The sequence below is a fragment of the Nothobranchius furzeri genome, chromosome 3 (genome assembly GCF_043380555.1).
Source record: "Nothobranchius furzeri strain GRZ-AD chromosome 3, NfurGRZ-RIMD1, whole genome shotgun sequence".
Lineage (NCBI taxonomy): Eukaryota > Metazoa > Chordata > Actinopteri > Cyprinodontiformes > Nothobranchiidae > Nothobranchius > Nothobranchius furzeri.
This window is the reverse complement of record NC_091743.1, coordinates 91239936-91245536: the sequence shown is the minus strand read 5'-3', so window position 1 is coordinate 91245536 and position 5601 is coordinate 91239936. Positions and strand designations below refer to the sequence as shown.

General features: G+C 38.2%; 2 long non-coding RNA genes across 2 annotated transcripts; both read right to left on the bottom strand.

Moving 5' to 3' along the window:
* Positions 1 to 2069: 2069 nt before the first annotated feature.
* Positions 2070 to 2755, bottom strand: LOC139069009 (uncharacterized). The gene is made up of 3 exons (XR_011520239.1): positions 2579 to 2755; positions 2367 to 2422; positions 2070 to 2180 (listed from the first exon to the last, which is right to left on the bottom strand). It is a non-coding gene; the product is annotated as an uncharacterized lncRNA (long non-coding RNA).
* A 504-nt stretch (positions 2756 to 3259) lies between these two features.
* LOC139069010 (uncharacterized) lies at positions 3260 to 4053 on the bottom strand. Its single transcript, XR_011520240.1, has 3 exons — positions 3788 to 4053; positions 3583 to 3651; positions 3260 to 3335 (listed from the first exon to the last, which is right to left on the bottom strand). It is a non-coding gene; the product is annotated as an uncharacterized lncRNA (long non-coding RNA).
* Between the last annotated feature and the right edge of the window lie 1548 nt (positions 4054 to 5601).

The following is a 5601-nucleotide window of genomic DNA, read 5'->3' as shown; positions in this document are numbered from 1 at the left end:
TTTTTAGACAAATTACAGTTATTATTTTGCACTAAGCTTACTAACAAGCTAATGTTATTGTTTATACATCATGTAAGAACATCCAATTTCAAGTCACTGACATCATTTGTGAAACCAATTTCATTACAGCACAGGCATCACAACAATGTAAATAAGAACATAAATATCAATGTTTAGTTCAAAAAAATGCATCAAAATAAAATCATATCAACAAGACCTACAGGGTCATGACCTACAGTCATTTTTATCATTACTGTAATTGATTTTCAGGAATTCACATTGGAAGGAGTGATGGAAGACAGTTCAGATGAGGAGTATGTGCCTGAGCCTGCCACAGACTTTGATGTGTCGTGGGAAAGTCTGAGACCAGGGGGCAAAAGAAAGGGCAGTACTGGAAAGGGGAGAGGAAAAGGTCACTCCGAGGGTCGGGGAAGGACACGCTCAAGGGGTGAGGGCAGCAGGTTGAGGTCCAGAGCTCCTTCAAGAGGACCAGGGCGCCGGGGTAGGCAGCGAACAGCTTTCAGAGAAGAGGACCGAGACCTGCTTGCACAGCTGAGAGCTGCCAGTATAGCTGAGATGCAGGTTGGTTGTAGCCATTTGTGTAAAAAAATAAAATAAAATAATAGAGAGATGCCAAAAACGAAAACATCACTCACTGGAGATATGAATCTAGTCATGTAAACATATGCTCTTTAATTTCTAGACAGCTTTACAACACCTGAGCCAGGAGGAGAGAGATTATATTCTCGAGAGAGTGGTGACCCGTCTTCCAGGGGTGATGCTGGATATCCTGGAGTTTCGGCAAGAGACGCCAGGACACCATCTTCCTGACTGAGGGCACCCTAACCCAAAAATCCAAACCGTTTATCTATAACTACAGTAGTTCCAAAACACCACAATACCTCAAAATAACTTTAGCTGAAGACAGCATTTAACAGTTTGTGCAATATATTTATTTTTATTTATGTACAAAAAAGTTCTGTTATTTGCATTTGCACATAGTATTTTTTCGTAATTTCTAATAAATCTGTGTGCATGAAAGAAGCAATTCCTGTCTTTTGATGCTTCACGTAGCTGGGCCCTTTATGGAGAGAGGAGAACAGCAGCATTAGATCATATAGCAAGGCTCCATCCAATCTGGTAATTGTCATTTTCAACTTGACCTTGGCACAACAGAAAAGTGATGTGTTGTGCAGGTAGTGTGAACATTACAAATAGTTCCAGACATAAATTAATTACTGGTGTTCTTCTGTATATTCTAACTTTGTGACTCATAATTGTCTTCTTTTTTCTTATGTAACACAGTTTGGGTAGATGTTTTTTCCTCTTATATGCAGGCAGCAGAGGGACAATGTCGCCATCTGCTGCCTGCATATAAATGGAAACGACGTCTCGAACAGCTGGCGACTCTGACGAAGGCGTAAGTGATCCCACTGAAACATGAAAGGTAAAAATACATCTACCCAAACTTTGTTAAATAGGAAAAAAGAAGACAATTACTGGTGTATTATAATTGGTGATACATCCAAAACTGCAAAAAGGTGCAGCAGATGGCTTGTGAGACTGAATATTTTATGCTGAGGTTTATTTATTTATTTGTTTATTTTAAAGAGTACAATAATAAACATAATTAGAATTGAGCTGACAAGAAATGTGGGATTTTGGTGAATGACACACCTGTCCTCTGCGAATTTGTGTCTGGACCAGTTCTGCCGTGGGCGGTGCCACAACTCCAGCTAAATTCCCAAGATTTCTTGGGTCACCGGGGTTACGTTTTGCCTTTCTTGGGAGCGCCCCTCCATCCTTACGTTTTCTGAGGATGCAACGCTGAAGTTCAGGGATGTAGCTGTAGTCTTTGGCAACCTTGACCACTTGCACGCGATAATTTTGTGACTTTTTGCTGTAGAGCCGCTTGTATCTAAAAGACAAGCATTACAGGATTTACTGAAGGTCCACCTTTCTACATTTTCATTCAACGACACAAATATTTTACAGTAACAAATCCAACAACTTCTTTTGAAGTACAGATCATATTCAGTTGCCTTGAAGATAAACAAAACTATTAGACTTACGACTTCTCATTTTTCCGGGTTATATAATCTGGTCGGTGGTTGTGGTGGTTGTAATCCAACCCAGCAAGAAGGCACCTGGCTTCGTAGACAGGAGGAGAGAAGGCAAACCTGTTTGGCATGGAGAGGGGGGACAAGATTTATAAAAATTTAAACACATAATTTTCAAGGGACTAATTTTGCTAGGACATAACACATGCTAGATATTTCTATTTGTCATTCATAACCTGTAAAATGTAATAATTTCAGTTAGTAATTATAACAAATAATGTACAAATCACTTCTAAATAAAATTACCTTTTCCAGCTTACATGAGAATGCAGTTCTGGAAACTCTCCAGTTCTGAAGTTGACCTGTAAAAAAACAAAACAAAAGATACAACTTTATAGATTATTAGGAATCACACTTTTGATTGCCTTTTCACCCACAATTGTCATTTCTATATGTAAATTGTCAGCTTTGATATTGACACTTAAGCTGTTTTGCTTATGAAAATGTTATTAATATACCTAAAGGTCAGATTGGTGACATCCTTCAATCAGCGTCTGTTGAACATGATTCGTTGAAGAGCCTCGTGTGGTGGAGATCCTGGCACCATGAGCTCTTTATCACTGGTCTTTGCATCAAGTGGTCCATGGTCACATTTGCCACGGGTCCATTCATGCTTCCCTGTGACATGGTGAAGCACACCCACCCACATGTCCTAACAGAAAAAATAAGTTTTATTTGAAAACTTTACATGTGACGGAAGTGCTCACCAACAGAAACACGAGAGCTGGCACTATTATGAAAAGAAAGGTAATTATGTCAATGTGCATTGTTGTCTTGTTGTCCAAAAGATGTCACAATACTTACATTGGACATATCACGATGTTGTGCTTTCTGGCAAATGTACCAAAATTGGTTGACGATGTCCTTCAGCCACACAAATAGGATGGAAATTCCCTTTAGGATCCCAGCCTGTGAACAAGGATAAAACAACAATTCCATCTTTTAGTTCTTTTTAAAACATAGAAGGGTTTTATTTACCTGCAACGTTTTGTTTGCGGCCGCAAACTTCGTCAGCCTGACAAAGTTTTCATAACAGTTCTATTCTGTTATGAAAACAATAAATTAAAGTAGAATTAATATATTGTTTTAAGACTTTGGAGTTTAAAAAAAGAGTGTAGATAAGAAGACATTGCAACTCACACACTGTTGAGTAAGTTGTTTGCTTGGTCCTCATCAATTTGGGCTGCATCCGTAGCTAGATCCATGGATTTGAAACTACAGACAACACAATAATATTTGTTGTACGTAAAGATAAAAACTAGAACTTACCTGAAATGGTACTGATTCTAAAGAGATAAATGTGGAGCCTAATACATCTGTCATTAATTCTTTCTGCAAATAACAACAATCTGCCGTGAATTGACACTTCACAAAATAAATAAATATATATAATGACCTATATTTGCTTAGTACAGCAGTAATTTCCTGCATATATGGCAAGACTTCTCATGAACAAATTTACCTTTCTTCAAAAGGATCCAAATCTAGGTCATCAACTAAGGCCTCAACACCAGCCATTAGAAAATCTTCCCTGTAAAGATAATGTCAGAAGTGTTTGGTGGTGTGATGTTAGTTCTGAACCAAGTGTGGATATACAAGTGTAATTTAATGTATGAAATATCATAGCACAAAAACGTGAATATTTGTTTTACAGAAAAGATACTAACCCCTCAGACACAGGTTCAGTTGGAGATAATCTATGCGACATTTTAGCTGCTGTTTGCTTACTGGGTGTCGAGGTTGACTGCACATAACCTCCCTGAATTGCAGTTTCAGGAGCCTGCTTCTTCCGGTAGCTGGAAAACACATTTTTAAACAAAAATGTCAACAAGTTGGTTGAGACTCTACACCTTCTGTTTACATAGATCAATAATGGCTAAGCATCTTTACCTGTGACACAACTAGTAATATGAAAATGCAGGTCAGTTATGAAAAAATGTATTTATCATTTTCACAAACATATTTTATTCTGACCTACATTCAACAGGACAAATTTAGAAAAATAAACACAAACTTCTGCACAACTTTACTTTTAGTAAAACACGTAGTAATGGCTGACTCGTTATTTACTCTCTTGTAGCACAGCAATAACGTTAGGAAAAGATATTCCGATGGGGTTCTGTTACACAAACCCCACGAATAACATTATCTACTGAAGTAACAATCCTGCTTAGAGGTTGGACTGTAGATCAAATATGACATAATTCTAAAGACTCATCTTTGGTTTGGAAAATGTCCGTTCTCTTCTGTGGTACATAGAAAATGAAGCGTGATCACAGCTAAAATGCTACCGCACGCTAGCTCTCTCCGACTCAGTGACGTCATATAATCAAATCAAGCTCTGTTTACTTTTTCGTCAGAATAAACAGAGCATCCATTTATCTACAAACACAAGCGGTGTGTCGTCCACAAAATGTAGAAGTGATCCGATTACTCCTTAGTTGCTTTTTCAGACTGATCAGGAAGCCATATGCTAAACACTGTTAGCTTAGATAAGTTTCTTGTTCATCTGCACAAAGATTTGTTAGATTACCTAAATCAGTATTATCTAAATCCATAGGTTTTATTTGCTTTTCTTAAATTGTGGAGATACAGCTCTGATATGATATTCGGGTCCCTGACCGACTTTTTATATTTTCTTTTTGACTCTCGAGATGCCGCTGATAAAACCTTCTTCTTTGTGCAACTCTTTAGTGGGCTTTGAGTTGCGCTTGGTCTTTTGCTTGTTGTAGAATCCATTTCCAGGGTTCTTCCACTTCTGTTTGAGGTTTTAACGTGGCTAGTAGTGAAAGACGCATTACCGCCACCTAGCAAGCTTCCAAATGTTTTTCCGGGTTTGAACCTTGTCGAGAACGCGCTTGAAGCGTCAATTAACGTCACATCCGTAAAACAGCGCAGGAAATTCGAATCCGAAGTGCTTTGCATTTTGCAGCATACAGCCTGTTTAACAAAATGGAATGATAAACTGGTTTCATCATTCTTTTTAGTTTAAAATGCTTCATAACCCATAAGCTTCACAAGATTGAACATGTATCCTATTTACTTCTTGTTTTTGGACAATTCCTGCCCCATGCTCCTTTAATGCCACAATATTCTTATTACCAACCTGTGGCCGCAGACGGGATTGGACATGCTTCTCATTACCATAATTCCTGAACCATTCAAGATATCATTAAAATTCCAAAAGTGCTGAAAAGATTAAAAATGGGGCTTTTTGCGCATATACAATACATTACGGTAGCCACCGGGATTCCCTGTCTTGAGCACAACTAATCACAACAGAGATTCAGAGACGTGCTGAGTTTGTCATCCAAAATGCTCCGTTTTATAACTTTTGAATGGCTGATCAGATTTAAAAAATTCCAACGGTTCCTAAAAGTACATAAAAGCAGCTTTCCAGCGATCTATAGCATGAAGCAATCAGAGTTAGGGAAAATATCGCTACGAGGGGAAATCCTGCTGTACAGCCTGATTGAAACGG